A 19,007-nucleotide genomic window follows, 5' to 3' on the forward strand; every position below is an offset into this window, starting at 1 on the left:
TGCAAGGATTTAAACATTTGTTTAATCAGATGCCTCTCCTTTTTGGCTGTTATCAGTGCAGCTCCCACTACAGTATATGCTACAGCTTCTCCTTTCCTTGGCTGCAATTTTTTCTTCTTTCACAAGTGTAGCATTTCTTTCCACTAAAGCATTGGGATAATGTCAATTGTACTGTTCCCAAATCACCCCAGTGGGGAAAGGCATGCACTATACTTTTTCAACTGCTTAGTACGAGAGAAGCAGCCAAGCACCAGCATTTCCCAGGTAGCCATGGCTTGCCAGTGCTCATACCTTTCCCAACTTACAGCCTTCCTGGTATACAGCTGAGAGGTAACTTCTGGACCTCTTAACACTAATGACATCCTGCTGACTACACCAAATTAACTTCACATGTTGCCTGTAAAGGGAGGGAAGGGGTGACCAGATTCACCAGTATTCCTGGTCAATTAAGGTAAGAACAATACTTAGACATCCACACAAAATCATCAATTTTAATGAGAATCTCTGTGCTACAGTTATCCCAGTAGTATTGCCACTTCAACAATTAAATTTTTGTTAAGCTCTATGGCTAAACTGTATGGCTTGATAAGAAATGAAAATGAGCCTTGCAATTACTCTACAACAGAAAAAGAAAGAAAAGAGAAAGAGATGAAGTACAGAGAAAAGAGATCTTGGGTCAGTCCTGAGTTCTAGCCCTGGCCCACTGGCACTCTCAGAATTCTCACCCAAATGTATCAGTCTTGAATCAACAAGAACCAATAACCTTTTCTCTGGCATCCTTGTACTTTTACACCTTCTACATTTCCAGTACACCATCCCAAGCTTGTAAACAAGAAAGTTTACAATTAAACAAGTTTATCAAAATTAAGTTCGTAGTCAAAACTTTCTGGCAAGAAAATAATGAGGTTTTGGATGAAGGAAGGAATATGTAAACAGAGGAAGTCCATTCTCCTGGCACAGAACTCCATTCTCCATCAAATCCTCAACCATCCATTTGATTTCAGTGGATGCACCAGCCTGAGATCAATCCAGGTCCTCAAAAATCTCTATCCTGATAAGAACAAGTACAGTCATTTAGCCAAGCACACATGAATAAGGCAGCAGTCTTCCTTGTTATCAGGCATTTGAAAACCGAGGCAGAAAGAATCACCTCTTGAAACCAAGAATTGTATATAATGATATTTTGAAATTGGAACTGAATAATGCATGAGGCAGTCGGCAAAATTTCCCTTAAATCAACAGTCAATTGGCACGAATCTCACTCATTAAAACATCACCTCTTGTTTTGTACTCTTCGAAGAAATCTTTGTTAAAAATTGTAGAGATTTTTTAAAATAATCATAAGCCTTATCTTAAGAAGAGCCTGAACAGGCTTCTGATACATGGTTTAAAGGTAAAGAAAAAATTTTTCAGTAAACACTAGGCTCACCACTGCCAAGGGAAGAGATTTTAAATGCTCTGCTTAAGCCTACAGTTGATTACTTTTCACACAGAAGGTGTTCACACAGGGAGAAAGTACTTTGCTTTAATATCAAGTTGCTGTTGGGCATCCCTATAACACTATGATGTGCCAGCTGCACCTCCAATATATATAATAAAAAGTAGTAATGCACTGTCATGCTACACTATGACCTCAGAAATGTAACGGATGTGGGGTAAAAGAACCAGAATTTTGATATTGGGAATGCAACACAGGAAGAAGAGGAATAAAAGCAGCTCTGCTTCAAGCATGTCAACAAATTGAAAGGAAGCATCACAGAGGAAAATTATCAATATGCAGTTGAAAATGCAAGAAGTTACCAGATGGGACACTTGGACTGAAAAAAAAAAAACAAAAACAAAAAAACTACAATTTCACTGGTTGTTTCCAGTCCTCCCCAGGCTGCTGTATATCCAGAAGGATATTGAAGAGTCAGAGGAATTAAAATTAACCGACTCAACCATTGCAATGGTGCTACAAAGAGGCATATCACCTGACTCTCAATCAAGGCTGGAGAAGCTTCTCCTTGGGCCAGGAAAGATTCCACATACTCTTCCTGGGTCTACCCACTCTGTTTTCTCACCTATATGGTTTATGATGTGTATTTACAGAGGAACATTTTCATAGAGCTAATCCACAAAATACTGGAAGAGTTACTGTCAGTTCATAAACACCATGTCATAACTAAACAGGTGTCAAGGTTGCAATTTGACCAGGTGTCAATAGCTGACATTGCCTTGTGATAATAGAGACAGAATTGCATAAAGAAGGTTCTCCTCACTCTTAAATTAGATTATTTCACCTCTGTCTTATTCAAAGGTTTTCTTTATTAGAAAAAAAGGAAGAATACTTTTGAGTTCTTACTCACCTGACAAGAGACGAGAATTATGAACACACTGGACAAAAGAAATAGACTTCTTGTTCTGTGTCCCAAAAACCTGTAGAATTTGGAGCAGGCTGTTTCCCCTTATTCTAGAAAATGGGCTCCACTTGCTCATGCCACGTACCAAAATGACATTTGTGTCTGTAAGCACAAACCTCAAAATCAAGCTTGTAAACACAATGTGTAGCAATTCAAGTAATCCCTCATAATTAAGTTTATGATAATAAAAACTAATACCATTCCAGGGAGATTATGGAAAAAACTGGGGTAAGTACTCCCCCCCAGAACAAACAAGTCTCCTAATACCATTCTTACTGGTATTTTTAATTTCACAACAAACTTCTATACTTTTAATTAAAAAAAAAAGTCCATTCCAAGGTCACTGGTTCTATCAGTAAAAAAGGATGAAAGTACAACTTCCTGAAAAAACAAGAAATAAGATTTCCAAGCATGCCCTTGGAAAATGACATTTCCAGTAGCTGTGCTGGTGCTGTTTCTATTTTCAATGTTATTCAGACTCCTTCGTCTGAACCAGCTGTCTACATGAAGGGACAGGATTTTCACAAAGGAATTAATACCTCATAGCTTTATTTGAGGAAGATTCCAGGAGCTCTGACAATTCGTTCTCATTCTCAAAAAATTAACTATGATTGCATTGAAAAAGAAAACAATGCAAACAGAAACAATATATTCATGGCAGTCTCACAGTTACAAGCTATTAAAATCTGCTATTGCAGCCAGAGAAAGCCTAAACTCTCCATGAGATGAGGTCACAGGGTAAAGCTTTTCTTGTTTCTTCCTCACCTCCGGCCCCAGGTGGAGCGTCACAGCTTGCAAGAACTAGGCAGAGAACTTGGAAGAGATTCTGTGCCAAATGCTATAACATACAGGAGGTCTTCCCAAGAGTGGGACCTGTAACTAGATGGATCAAAAGGAGAACAGAAAAGCACATTCAGTACACCTATCTCCAGAGAGGAGGCAGGGATCATCAACTTTATCACTGTGAGTTAAATCCAAGCCCTCTACTAATGTTAATATAAGCATGTCTTTTGGGGGAACTTGCTGTAAGACATACATATTAACTAAGAAATTCTTAGTGGAACAACTCACTCGTGCTCCCCTTATATTTATCTTTTAGGAAAAAAAAAAAAAAGAAGAAGAAAAAAAGACTACGAAGGTAACATCAGAATTAGAAGGAAGTAACACAAAGCACCAGAACAGCAGTATCTGCAGAGGTTTGCTTGGATGAATTCATTATCACTTGGCAAGTGAAAGACTCTCCTCTGGAAAATTTTTATCCTTGGGAGTTCTTGATTTAAAAACTATTTAATACTTAGTGGATGCAGTTTCTTCATAAGCCTATCTTTCTTAAAAGCACCTCTGGCAAAAAGAAGAGGACAAAGGCAGAGCAGAGCCAAATAACCAAGGTTCCTCATGAAAAAGATGCCTCTGCACAACAGCCTACTGAGTCCCAGTCACACTGCCAAGAGCCAGGTACAGGAGAAGGTGAACATAGCCTTGACCATAAAGTCCTTGCCTAGCCATAATTTGGAAGAGGGCCTAGACTTACAGCAAGGACAAAGAAAAAAAAAAAAATAAAATAAAAAAAATAAAAAAAAAAGACACCTACAGTAGCATTGCCAGTTACAACAAAGCTTGCACAACTGCCTCAGGAGAGCCCACCCTCCCCAACCACATGCACATACCTGCCTCCACACCAGCTCTCCCTTCACACCCTCCTCTCTCCCTCTTAAGTGCTCTTCCTGGCAATCACACATGTAATTCCTCACACCTGTGCTGTAAAGCAGCCCCATTTGCCTTACCCTCTAGACCTAATAACATTGAGTATACGCTGTGCTACAAAAAATATGTGTTAGGCTGCTTTTTGCTTGCACCCTGGATACAGGTTGGAAAGATGAGACAAGCCAGATGAAGGTCCTACATTTTTTTTTATCAAGAATGCTTAGTAACAAGTGGAGTCTTGGAATTAAGCTGGTGGAAAAAGAAACTGGCAGCAGGGAATTCACTGTGTTACACACCCTGTGTAAATGCATCCAGATGAAGATGGTTATGGAAGAATAACCATGTGTCCCACTATCTACTGTGCTGAGACATGCAGTATAGGAGATTGGACTCCTAATGGGAAAGGTCCTTGGGTCTGTTCTTCCTGTTGTCTGTCTGTGGCAGCAGCATCTCATAGGTACCTGAAGGAGCAGTTTGTCACCACCATGGTCACCATGGGCAATTTTGAAGTCAGACAAAATCCACTGATGTTATTTATACTGTGAAAAACTGGTAGGAGTTCTGAGCAATTCTGGGACTCCTGGGATCCAAATCCTACAAGTTTTTGTGACACTCTTGGAGATAAGTTTTTGCTACTGCCAATTACTGCCTCCAGGAGCACTGTGCAGCTGGTGGCCACAGGAAGTCCCCACTCCTGGCTACTGCCTGCAGTGGCAGAGCTCCCACCTCTGCAGAGGTACTGGGCACCCCACTGGCCAACTCCATTTTTAGGTGCCAGGCTCTTCAGAGCAAAACTGCATAGATTACGTCTGGCAAAAAGCTGATGCAAGAGGAAAAACACAAAGCTTATGTGGTTTAGATGAGTGTGAATACCGGAGAGGCTGAACCTAAATATTGATATAACTTACTTCCTTTGAAGAATGTATTTCTTGGCTACTGACTGACCAGTTAATCCTCTTTTTTATTTTCACTCGTTTAGTAAAATTCCTAGGTTATTACAGGTGATATCCAGGGACACAGTATCCATGGCTCTCCTGTAGTATATTTTACTGTTTCCAATAAAACTTGTATGAAGCTTACAGACTGAACTTGAATTGTGTCCTTAGTAGAAGCCTTTGAACCCCCTGGCTCTGCATTTTCATCCCAGAAGACGAAGATTATCCTCAGAACTATCTGAATGACAAATTAATCTCTTGCATAATTTCTCTTACTTCTACTTTTTGTACTTTCCCCTGTATTTTTCCTTCACTGAGTCCCAAGCCTTTCTCTTTATATATATCTCAAATTTCGGCATATGCGTATACCTCAGTATGGCCCTGTCTTGAATTGCTAATATCATATGCTATACATGTCTCCTATCTTGCTGTAGTGAAAGTGGTAAAAGAACAGGATGCATTTTTCTGAGATGTCATGTAACATCAGATATGCAGATTGTTTCTGATTGGGAAGAGGAGATTATTTTTCCTGTCAAACGCATATGCTTTATGTATGCTGCTTGTTAGAAAGATTTTCAACAAACATTTGATTTTTAAAGGCTGGAATGTTCTGAAAGAGTATTTTGTATGGGGAATTCATTGATAAGTAAAAAAATGAAAGTACTACACTGCATATTCTGTTATCCATTGCAACACAGATAATAATAAGGGTCTGAGGAAAACTGAGCAACAGAGGCTGACCAGTTTCTCTATACAACACTGGGTCTGTGTTTTTTATTCTTGACCTGTGTGGTGGGATGAGGGGAGGGAAAATGGGTGGCAGCAGTGCCAGCCCCTGGCGTCAGCGCAAAGAGCAGGGAGGGACCATTGTTGGGACATAGTGGCTCTGTGCAAGCTCTGTGATATCCATAGGATTTATCCAATCTGTTCCTGCAGATGTCTCTTTTACGCATGATTTACCCGGCCGTATAGAGCTCCTGCTCCCTTGCCAGTGCTGCCAGCTCCCAGGTTGGACAGTGGCAGTGTCTCACATCTATTCAGCCCATTACTGCCCCAAGGTGGGAAGGATAAGACCTCTGAGAGACCTCTGAGATTGTAGTCTGCTTTTCTTTTCTTTTCTTTTCTTTTCTTTTCTTTTCTTTTCTTTTCTTTTCTTTTCTTTTCTTTTCTTTTCTTTTCTTTTCTTTTCTTTTCTTTTCTTTTCTTTTCTTTTCTTTTCTTTTTCTTTTCTTTTTCTTTCCTTTCCTTTCTTTTTGTCTTTCCTTTCTTTTTGTCTTTCCTTTCCTTTCCTTTCCTTTCCTTTCCTTTCCTTTCCTTTCCTTTCCTTTCCTTTCCTTTCCTTTCCTTTCCTTTCCTTTCCTTTCCTTTCCTTTCCTTTCCTTTCCTTTCCTTTCCTTTCCTTTCCTTTCCTTTCTCTACTTTTTATTTTATTTTATTTTATTTTATTTTATTTTATTTTATTTTATTTTATTTTTAGTTATTTTCTAAAACTCTGAATATTTGCAATAGAATTTGAGTCTTTGGGTTTCTTTTCTTCTTTTTTTCTTTTTTTTTTTTTTTTTTTCGGCCAAAGATTACAAGTAAACAAAGAAAGCAAAACACAGAAATATGTTCTTTGAGCCAGACACTGGGACAGCACATACACTTGTCATCCCTCGATGAAGCATTGGCTATTAAACATGTAATATTTCCACTATATCTCAATTGCAGTGTAACAAGACCAGCTCTGAGTGAGTGCATGCAGCCGACCTTCTGCGAACATTTTCAGTGTACTTCAAAATATCATATTATTTACCCGTTGTGGGAAACTGTTCTTTAGTAGGTAGTACAAAGCAATCACAGTGGCTTTGGAGACTTTAAAGATTTCCTAAGGAGGCACTAGTGTCTATAAGATACCCTTGGGGCTTCTGTTTTGCACTGTGATTGTGCAGTGTTTTATTTCTGACATAAGACACATACAAAGGGAAAGGAAAGAAGCAATCTTCTACAGCTGGAAACCAAATTACAGGACTCTCTTATAATAAGGAGAGATTTTCCCCAAAGTGGCACAGTGGGATGTTAAGTCTTTGATTTTGATCCTTCCTAAATGAATAAGAAAGAATTCCACTGAATTTTGTGGCATGCAATCAAACTCCAAATGAGCTATTTAAAATGTTACATAGGTGAGCTATGAGTGTGGTTTTCTACATGTTCATTAAGAGTCTTTTTAATATTATTTACAATATGAGGTGTTATCTAGTTCTGTGATTATAGCTGGGTGGTGATAAACCAGTGGTATCTCTGTAATTCTGCTGATACACTTACTTGGATAAGCTTTACATTAACGAGGTTTCACAAACGAAGTTTTGTTATCTTTATTGTTGATAACTGTCAGCATGCACTAAGGCTTCCATAACATTCATGCAATCAGCAAATAACACACTAGAGTTCTGTGCTGACATTGTGTTGGTGCATTCAGGATCCAAGCAGTATCAAGAGGGTTGAATTCCAAGCACTTTACTATCTAATCTGCCTTTCAGAAGTACTTCCAGAAAAGAGAGTACAAAAACAGTGAGAAAGAAGAGTTTCTGAAAAGGAAATTCATCCTCAGATGCTCTTTGAGAGTAAAATTCTGATGGTAAGTGTAATGCTACGTGCATCATATTATATTAGTGTGACTCATATGTAGGAAATAATTGGACATAATTACAGAAGTCTGTATTTCCTATTTTGGTTCACCGCTGATACAGATGGAACACATAGAGAAGAGCTCAACTCTAGAGGCAATAAGAATTTTACAATGATAATTTTAAACATAAAAAAGTATAGTTTAACATAATGCAAGGAGAAAGCAGTTGTGATTCATCCAGCTTTACCTTTTTGCCTGTGCTAAATTGTAAAGTTTCTAGCAAGCCAGGAATCTCTGAGTAATACGTAGAAGTTTATAGGACACTTAATCACAAAAAAAAGAGAGTTCTGCCCCTTGGACTATTTTGAAAAGCGATGGCTGTTTCACTGCAAAGCCTGATCCAGCTCACGTCCATCCTCCCATTCACCATAATGGACTTTAGAAAATGTTAATAATCATAAATTGATATGAGAGCAATCATACATTTGGATGTTAACTGTTGAAGAGGAAATGAGCTAAAATAGAACTAAAGGCTTGCCTTGAGAGATTTTTATAGAAAAAGATCATTCTTAAATAAAGACTGTCAAGAATAGGTATTCCAATTTTGTGATAATCACTCAAGTTGGCAGAGTAGTGTCATTTTTCCTGCAGAAAATGTATGTAGTTTGCATATGTCGGGTATGAAATCACAATATGAGATAAACCATACAACTTCAAGAGAACAACTAATGAGGCTAACTAACCTTTGAAAGAAAAACAGGAGCTGTTTAAAAGCAGTCTTCTGATCATCCGCGGAAGATAGTGATTTTGCTATTCATTTTATTAACAAAAATTTTGATAATATTCTCATTCCCTTATGTTCACAAGTATGTCTTCCATGAGGACAAGGAAGCCTACGTAACCCAAGCTGGAACCAAGCCCTCCCAAATCCTGAGCAGCCCAGTAAGATCTCTATCATACATAGCTGCCATTGCTGTATTATTATTATTAGTAGTAGTAGTAGTATTGTTTTATTTTATTCTTGTTTAACTCCTGATTTGCTTTACCATTTGCTTTTGTTTTCTGTTGTAGTCCTTGCATATCTGCATGTACATCACTGGCTGTCTCAGTATTGTTTACTACTATCTCTATGCTTCTATGCTTCTAGTACTCTATGCTTCTAGTCACTCATTAGGAGATCTTATGTCCCTTTTTAAAAGAAGCCAAGGGCCTTGACTGCACACAGGCTAACATGCTCTGATGCTTTGCTCATAAGAGAAGGGAGGGATTGTCTCTTCTGCCCTGCCCTCGCCCTGCAGTGCCCCATATCTGCCACCAGCTCTGCACAGACTGGGCTTGTCTGTGAGCCATCACCTGCGTCACCTAGCCAGAAGGTTGCATCCTTTTGCTGGGTGCATTTTCCAGCAGGCTATGTAACTGGCAGCAAAGCTGGTGCAAAGCGCAGGATTGGAGCATGTAACAGGGAGCAGGGATGAGGAGAGTGAGGTTTCCCCTTTCTAGTGGCAATAAGCTCTTATGTCAGCTCGCTGCCTTGTGGAAATGCGCCCGCAGGCACCTAATTGGTGCTGTAATATCCTTCAGTCTACTGCTCTCTAAAGCTGTGTTTTGTTAGGGTCGAAAATAGCCAGCACAAGAGAGCAGGCTAAAATTGATATGCTTAGAGTAAAGCTGCCAAGAGGGAGAAGCAGCACACGACGAGAGCAGCCGCTCAGAGCTGTGCTCAGTGAGAGCCTCTGTTTGGCATCATTAATGTCACACACCCTTCTGCAGATACCTCAGCTGGATTCCTCAGGGAATGCAGCAAAAGCTCACGTTATTATTTTTGTTAAAACCACAGAATGAGTCTAGAATGACACATACCTGAAAGACAGTCGTGGATGCAGCACACGAATGGCAAATCCCAGTCCTGGTACCATTCAATCAATTTAATCACCTGCATGGCAGTGTTCAGCCTTGCCTCCACTTGGCTGCTATAGCACCATGTCCCAGTTTAGTCCAGAGCATGAATCTCTGCTTCAGGGAATGATTATGCAGGTTACATCAAACTCCACTGCATAAATTACTGGTCTTTGAAGCAAGGGCTATAATTCAAGGTTTGTTGCTACTTAACATCCAAATCTCAAGTCTACATGAAGCTGTTTTTTTTAAAAATATATATTTTATTTTATCCTCCTCTTGATATACAATGAAGTATTTTATGTAAGGTGAAGCACCTTGAGAAAGAGAGATGACAAGTGCCTTCACCACACGTAGGCTGTATGTTAGTGTCTGGTACGCACTGCACAAAGAGTTCAGGTCTTCCCAGCCAAAGCTGGGAACTCATCATACTGTTTTAGCCTCAGGCAAGTGCTCTCCTTGATAAGCAATGAGTGAGGAAGGGTAGACAACCACCTGCTCTACAAGAAAACAGAGGCTGGAGCTGTGTTGAGTGAAACTCTGTGGATCATTGCTGGCAATGTGAGTGCATGATGGGCACAGGGGAATTTATAACTCAGCTGAGATTGAAGTCCTTCATGTCGTCCTGGTCTAAAAGAGGGAAGGAAAGAAACTCTAAATGTTGCATGTTATCACATGGTAAACTGGGGCAAATGTCTTACTGAGCTAGTTGCAGCAGTTTCTGGAAAGCTATTGCATTTAGGTACTTTATTAGCAGCTCAGCTTTGATTGCTTGATATGTTTCCTGCTCAGTAATTGGAAGCTGTAAATCACTGTTTAAGCCTCCAAAAATGAAGTGATCTTTAAGTAATTAAGCAGTCAGTACTCAGTGTTATCTGATCATCTGAGACATAAAAAAAGTAAATATGTAAGGCCACTTAATATTTCTTTAACTATTTCTCGGGAGACTGTGGGGAAGGAGTTGACTTTGTTTTAGGCAAACTTCAGATCCAGTCTCCCAGTAGTGTGAAGTGAGACTAGCATGTTCACAGGAAGCACAATGGTCTGAAATCCAAATAGCTTTTTACCTGAATGTGTTTAAAAACACAAGCAGTGTCAGTAGAAATTAGCTGAATTGGATCACTGAATTCACCCAGAATTATTCAAAAAACTGCTCTTCTGGATATATATAGAATTGGAATAGGAAGAATAATCAATCTGTCAATAAAATTGGTCTGGACCAAGCAATAGTCTAACCTTTCTGAAAAAGCATTTGTTCAGTTTGAGAGCTAACTTCTTACCAGGGCAGATGAGCATCTGTTTCTAAACAGGCTCTCTGATCAAAGTTGGATACCATAAGACCTAAGTCAAAAATACTTAGCCTGAGAATATAGGTTGGACCCCAAAACAGGACTGAAGCCATGAGTTTATATATCTAAATCCCCAAAGAACAAACTAGAAAAGTTTCACACTGTATGAGCCATTGTTAAGAGATAGATATTAGGAAATGCTAAACACATAACTGTATTGGAAAGTGAATCTTCTCTGGAGACTAACCGTCAGGCTGAATCAGGTTGGAAAAAGCACTCTTGTTCCCTCCAGGCTCTACAGTCTACAGTGTATTCCCAAGGGTATGTCTCAAAAGTTTACAAAGTTCAACTTTGCAGAAGGCTCAGCTTTGATGCAGAAGTACTGTGGCTTCAGATAAGCAGATGAAACCCTCAAGGGAGAATCAGCTGGGGGTTTGGGAATGGTTCTGCGCCAGAGGGTGATGGGCATAGAACAGCTCCCCCAGGTCGTGCTGTTTGAGACGTAAAGTCTGGAATCTAGGATCTGCTACATGTAAGGGATCATACCTGGTCATCTACTCCCATGATTCCCAGGGGAATCAACTCTTTGAAAGGGTTGATAACTGCAGGACAAGGGAAAATGATTTAGGAAGATTTTGGAAGGATGTCAGAGGGAAGTTCTTCACAGAAAGAGTATTGAGGTGCTGGAACAGACTGCCCAGAGAGGTTGTGGATGCCCCGTTCCTGGAGGTGTTCAAGGCCAGATTGGATGGGGCCCCAGGCAGCCTGGTCTAGTATTAAATGTAGAGGTTGGTGGCCCTGCATGTGGCAGGGGGGTTGGAGATTCGTGATCCTTGAGGTCCCTTCCAACCCTGGCCATTCTGTGATTTTGTGATTATGATGTGACCAGAAGACACTAGGTGCTCAGCATGGTGACAGCAGGCCCAGCTCATGGGGATATGGGATATGGCTCATCGGGGTCATGAACATGGCTACTGCCAGTTTCCTGACACACCAAACACATTCCTTAGCAAAGGCAAACTATTAATTGCATTGAGTTTACAGAGGAAAAAGGGAGAGAGAGAAATTGATTTGGAAATGATATAGAAGTATGGCCTTCTTTTATTTTCTTTCGTTTTTTTTTTTTTTCTTTTTCTTTTTTTTCCCCCTTTTTACTTTAAGATGTCTTATTTAAAGACATGGTGCTTGTTGTCCTTTTTGAAAGTGAGAAGTTTCAGAACTCAACTGTGAAGCTTTGAAAATTTAGCAGAAACCGGAAGTTTTAGCTGGAACCCTGTTTTTGGCTGTCCTTCAAAGTTTTTAGTAAGGTTCAATTTCATGTATTCATAACAATTTTATTTGTTTCCTATTGAGTGACAGTCTAGAGGTAACAATATCTTTGGAAAATTGGTTGTTGTTTTTTTTTCTTGGATATGTTTGCAAGGTATTTTTTTAAACTTTGATTCCTTAAATAGAGCCAAAAATTCAGACTATTTTAAGGCAAATTTCAAATGGTAGCACAATAAGATTTCAAGAGAGTAACTACTCTTGAGGTAATTTCTGTTATCAGTGACATAGATTTTTCCAATGGAAAACATATCTCTGTTCTGTGTTGCACTTCTAACAGATCTTCTAGCTGCAGAAGCAAAGGCACTCTTTCCAATATATGGAGAGTTTAGTACTAGAACCTAATTAGGAAATAACGGTTTAAAAATTGTCTTCTAACTCCACAAAAAAGTAAAAAAAATATATTAACGTAGTTGTATTTTCCGTACCTCCTGTTGAATCCATCTTCTTAGGCAAGAAAAAAATGTGCACCTGTCTTTAATGGGGTAAAATATTCCATCAGGAAGAATTCTCTCAGCTGTTTGGAACTGGCATGAGAGTTTTTTTATGCAATGTGTTGCTTGATTTAGTTTCTGGCATGAATATCTGTTCCCTTGTTGGATTTTCAGCTGCTTGAGAAGAAGGAGGACGGATTTTGATCTACGTGAAAAAAAATCTTCCTCAATGAAACAAACTGGCAATTTCATCATACTCCAACTAGAATGAATGAACACCACAAGGATGCTAAGAACAAACAAACAAAATCTTATTTCTACCGTATTTATCTCTATCTCTTGCATTAGCTTTGACTGGCAAAGAAAATATTTTCCTGAAAAAAAATGTTGAGTAGAATCACCAGACGGCTTCATGCGCAGTCTAGAAAAGAAAGACAGCTTTCAATTAGACGGAGCCTTAAAGCTTATTCTTGCATGTAATTGGACTCCAGACATACAGACATATGAGTCCTCCACATTTATGGCTGAAACAATGAAGTAACTCTTCTTAGAGCACAGCTACTCTTGTGGCATAAACAAACTTTCAAATCTACTGATGAACATGTCTTCTCTTAGCTTCTTGCAGCTCCTGCTCTTTGTCTTTCTTTCCATCCTTGACTTTATCCACAGTTTTCTCTGCAGGTCTGGGGTAGATATTTATATTCCTCTTTATTATTTCTCACAACTGGCAAGGCCTGTTGAATGCAGTTATTAATATATAGATTTATAAATCTTTTCCAACCTAAAGGATACTTTTCATCTTGGACATTGCCGTAAAAGCTCTTTGTATAAATGAACAAATTCAGAAAGCATCTGATTCTCTTATGAAATATTAAAGGACACTTGGAGCCTGGATGGCTGAAGTGGCTTAGCATGCCTCTTACCCATACCTAATTGGATATCAAAAATTCTAGTTACAAGTTAGTAAAATGGATAAGCATTATAAATGTTACTTTTGTCCATTTCAAAGTAAAACATAAAAAAAAAGTTTTTCTTTTGTATCTCTTTTTGTTCAGCAACGAGATTGCTGCAGCTTATTATGCCTCATTATTTATTTAGCAAAATTAATGAACAAGTTCAGCAGTTGACAACCTGGAGAGGATCTGCACACATGTGAAACTGTGTAGGAGATGTCATGAATCATCACACAGACACAGGGACCATCTGAGTGAGGGGGAGCTACTGAAATTTAGGGCAGCTTGTCCTAAATTGGCCACTATATTATTCTGAAAAAAAGTTTAAGCAAAATAAAAAAACAGATTCCTCTTCTTCTGCTTCAGCTCCGTTTTCTATACAACAGGAATATCCCTCTGTAATTGATCACCGTGGTCTCTTTTCTACAGTCTTAGGAAATCTTCCAACGTAAATATTATAAATGTTTGAACATTACTCATCTATAAAAGAGGATAGAAAGCCTTACTAGCTAAGCTACATCTGCTGCTTTAATGGCTCCCCCAAGTGCTATCCATCATTCAGTAGGATAGATTGCAATATCAAATATGCCCACACCTCATATCTTAAGGTCAATTATAGAATGTCCTGTCTGTCTCCTTGCCATCACAGCATGTGATGCTGCAGGTATCATGTACTGGCATGGTGCTGGCCCCTACAGCTTTCCCATGTTTCTGCTGCACAGGACTTTTTCTGAATCATGAAGAACTTTTGACCTGTATCACCCCTTTCCTCAAAACACATCACATTCAACCTTTTCCAGTATGGCCCTCAGTGTGAAATGAGATATTGGTACACAAACATATCATTGCTGCCTTAGAGGAGGCCAGACTTCTTTATGAGATGAGCAAATGCACCTGAACTTGCATGTTGGTACACTGCCAGCATATGAGGTATTACTTGTGCAACCAGACATCCACAGGCAGTGGGGCAGGACGGCTCATGGCCTACTGTAACTTGATTCTGCTGTTTTGTTGAGTATTTTACATTCACAAAGTGCAATTGGTAAAGTGGATGTATGTCCCATGCATGCCCCACACATTCCTATCACTCACAGGAGAAAGAATGAGCCCACGAAGAGCAGTTGCCACTTGCAGAGCCTGTGCTGTGCCAGCTCAGATGGTGCTAAGAGAAGCTGCAATGAATCTGTAGAAAATTTGATAAAACTGATGACTGCATTATTGTCTAATTATTGTATTGGAAATGTACATCTGTTTCAATCCAATTTCTATATATTGGAAACTCCTTACACTTCCAAGAAGACAAGAATTTCCCCTATCATATCTTTATGTATCATATCTTTGCATTTTATGATCCCACGTTATCAAGTGTAAGGTAGAAGATGCTTTTTCTTTTCTCTGTAATACTTTATAAATTCTCTAGGACTGCTATATCTCATCTTGCATAACACAGCAGATGGGAGAGGGAACAGAGTGGGGCAGAATCCAGTAACATCCTTTGGATGGTTGGACTGGCAGATTGCAGGAAACTGTGTTGATGGTACCTGCCAAGTCACCAATCAGTCTGAATCAATTAATTGTCAAACTGGCACACAAGTCATAGCAGGAAACTCCATGTCTCATTCTGGTTGGTCTCCTTTGTTTTTCTATTTTTATCATTCTAATACCACATTTAGTTTGAAAAAAAAACAACTTATCTCTGTTCTTTTGTGGGAAGGTCAATCTTTTTGTTTAATGACATGTCAAATATCTATACTTCTTGTAACTTTTTAGATAATGCATCCAAGTCAAGTCAGCCTGAATTTGGTAGTGTATAATTTTTCAAGATAAAAAATTGTTTTCAGGAAGTAAAAATATTATTCAAGGGAGTACATGTTTATCTTAACAGAAGTTAAAGTATCGGTGACAATCTTAACAGAAGCTAAAGCACCAGTGACAATACTGGAAAAGAAAAATGTTTTATTTCTTCATTAACCACATCCTCTAGTCAGTACACTTAACATTTTATTTTCAGTTTTTGAATGTGTCATTCAGTTCCAGCAGTAATATTGCTGTTGACTTCACATAAATGACCTTGCTTATGTCTTCATATTTATTCATAGTACCAAGCTACAATATACTATACATATGTAATATGCACACTGCTAACAACATTTAAATTAAATATGGTCTGTAGCAGAGGCAGCTCTTTCCTTGGGGACAGAAGGGTCTATCCTCATCAACTTCATTTATGTTGGTTGAATCTTTCTGAGCCTTATTTCCACCAGTGCAGAGGTTGTGCCAACCCCATGCTGGCAGTGCTCTGGTGCAGCGGGCACACAGGAGGTGCTCTGTACAGCCCTTGGGGGCATCCCCACTGCTACAAAGCATTGCAGTCATCCTTCATTACGTTTTCTTCTGACTTGTTTTCAGACCAGGACTGTTTCTGCTGTGTCCCTGCTTTCCCAAATGCCTGCAGGGATACAAGGCTCCAGCACCAACAGGGGTGATGCTTCAGAACTCCATAGAAGCATCCCTAATTCTCGTACCTTGCCACAAAATCTGGGGTAACACTGAGTAAGGCTGCTGTGTCAAGGGCAGAGGCTACCTACTTGGCTGCACCAGCTCTCCCAAATCCACCATATCCCCACCAGTGCTTTGGCAAAAATTAATGTTTTTCATAAGCACACTGGGAACTGCAGTGTGAGCTCTGTGCAAAGAATCACTTTTCAATTGAATTACTTGGCAAAAGGAGTTTATTTTTCACAAGTGAAACTTTATTTAAGCCATCTTTTTTGTCAGTGCAGGGAAGACACAAAATGCTTGTAGAAGAGGAGGCCTGGCCTGCAGGAAGCAGGTGTTCCCTTCCAGTACTGTCTTACCATCAGCAGTGACAAGACATATGTCATTGTGCATGGAAAGGTAGTCAGCGCTGGAGTGAAAATGCATTTCTAACTAGCTAAGTTCACATTGAAAGGAGAAGAGTTGCAAATATTTCAGAAAAGAACTTCATCTAGGAGAATCTTGTCATCTGTGATGTTCTTGAGGGTTTGACATTGGGTAACAAGCACTAACTGTCTTTCATGTCAGGAAGGACATAGACCATCACCATTAATACCAGTTCTCCACACCACATTTCATCCAGTGCCTCTAGTTTTCTGAGGGTAATTAGAGTATATAACTTAGATTTTGTGTCAGTGTTATGACAATAAAGAAAGATAAATATTGGATGTCTCAAGATTCGACAATGGTGATGATAATGAGCATGGCATCTCCTCATACAAAGCTAACCTGACAAAAAACTTCTGAACCCATTTGAATTAGCAGAGCAGGTTGAGATCAGGTGAGTGATCCACATAATGTGGCCACAGTGGCTGGGAGTTCTCAGGTAGCCCATGGTATGTTATACCCTGATCTCAACTTTCTCCTAAATTGTGAATATTATTTTATGTCAAAATAGAACTGCACTGGAGCAACATTCACCCTATAGGTAGCAAGTCCAGACTCTTGGAGGAGTGATCAAAAGGCAAAAAATCAAGTATGATAACTGATATGATTTCCAAAAAGATGAAGAGTAATGCATAAATTCATAAGCACACAACTGTCGAGGAGATTAAATGACTGTATGCTCAACCAGAGAGTTTGAGTGCACATTTCCAGAGCCAAACACTCACATGTCCAAATATAAAAATGTATTTGAAATCTTACTAATTTTAAATGATTTAATCCAACCATTAGGGGCTTTTTTTGGATATTTGCCACTCTGTTCCCACATCCGTGCATTATTCAATAATCTCAAATGAAACATATTAAAAGTTGATTTGTGTTGAGTGGAATTTGCACTGTTGTACAAAGAATTTTTTCTATGTTGAACCAAGTGAATGGTGACTTTCTCTATACAATTGTACAATTAATTTTGTTTCTAAAGTTGAAAAAAACAATCCAAGTTGTATTAATATAGTTGCTGTTGTACTTCAAGGTGATGCTGATTACATTATACTACAGAAAAAGCACTGGCCTTCCTTCAAGTCTAGGTGAGAAGCTAATTGGTTTCAAACTGTTTTAAATATGCTGAAGCTGTACTTGTCAATTATTTTTCTGGAACAATAATAATTCCTCAGATTGAACTCTGCTTTGTTAAGAATCTTTAAAAGATAAAATAATTAAATATCTAAAATAATTCTCCTTATTTTTCTCTGCTTTTACATTTGAATCCTTTGGTTTCTGAACTCTAAAACCTGTTAATTTTGATCAGCTTTTTTTTTTCTTCTTCTTCTGAATTTATAGTGTGTGCTGTATTCTTTTCTTTTAAATAAGTATTGTATTAATGCATTTTACATTGCTTAAAATTACTTCACAAGCTGGTGCCAACAGAGATGTGGCAATATCATTTAATATGCTTGCTATTCATGCTTACTTTTAATGTCTTCTTACTGATCTAATCAATAGTTTTAAAGCAGCGTAACACCATCTTTGTAGCCATCTCTCATCTAACATTACAAATTACTTTTAATAGATATTCAAGGCTAATGTGCTGTTATAAAACTTAACTATAGAAATGCAATAGTGCTGAATGCATACAAGATTGCCTTCAAGTTTCACTTAAAAAGTTATACAAAATTATTTTTTTGTCCAAAAAAAGGTTTTTTGGGGAGTGGGGGATACAGAGAAAGGCTCTACAAACCTATTATGGGGGTCACATTCAGAACACGTCTGGTTACTCCCAGAGACAGCAGTCTTTTAGTATTCTCCAGTTAATAGATTGTTGTCACAGCACATTTGTCACTTTTGGTACATAATTATCTGTAAAATAGGGATTAGGATTTTGTTGGATAAGGCCCAGCCTTATGTGAAATCAGAACAAGGGTCATTACCTTTAATGCCTTTTTATCTCTTTGGATGCTGGAACAATTACTGTTTGGAAAGAAGAAGGACTGGGAGTGAGAATGGGCACATTCCAAGGTGTTCAAGGCATCTGTTTGCCTGGATCAGTGCAATGGAGAGAAAAAAAAGTAAATCACTACCGAAAACTGGGAGCTAATCCTCCTTGAAGACAGGCAGCAAAACCCACTAGAGGGAATGGAGTGTGGGCTGGAGAGGGCTGAGATGCTGATGGAGTGGGGAGGTTGGGTATGCTAATGTAGGAGGGAGGATTTCCTTGGCTTCCTCTGGCCAGAGCTATTTTACCAGTTTTACCAGGAAAAGAATTCAAAAACAATTTAATGTTTAACAGATGGAAATGAACAGCTTTGATATCAGACCCCGGGGAAGTTATCTTTAGTTTTGGAGAGTATTTACATCAAAAGCTCTTTGGAATTAGGAGTATTAGGAATATAGGATTCACCTTGCCAGATCAGATTAATCTAGTATAACATTCATCTATCATTAGCATCCAATACTGATGTCTGATACTGCTCAAATAGGTCTTGGATGTATCTATAACAACTGCTCACCCTGACCCCCAGCAGCCAGAGAGTTCCTCTC

General features: G+C 38.9%; 1 long non-coding RNA gene across 1 annotated transcript; it reads right to left on the bottom strand.

Moving 5' to 3' along the window:
• Positions 1 to 471: 471 nt before the first annotated feature.
• LOC125696790 (uncharacterized) lies at positions 472 to 3,277 on the bottom strand. The gene is made up of 3 exons (XR_007378533.1): positions 3,168 to 3,277; positions 2,349 to 2,504; positions 472 to 1,051 (listed from the first exon to the last, which is right to left on the bottom strand). It is a non-coding gene; the product is annotated as an uncharacterized LOC125696790 (long non-coding RNA).
• Positions 3,278 to 19,007: the final 15,730 nt, after the last annotated feature.

Source organism: Lagopus muta, chromosome 8 (assembly GCF_023343835.1).
Source record: "Lagopus muta isolate bLagMut1 chromosome 8, bLagMut1 primary, whole genome shotgun sequence".
NCBI classification, from domain to species: Eukaryota; Metazoa; Chordata; class Aves; order Galliformes; family Phasianidae; genus Lagopus; species Lagopus muta.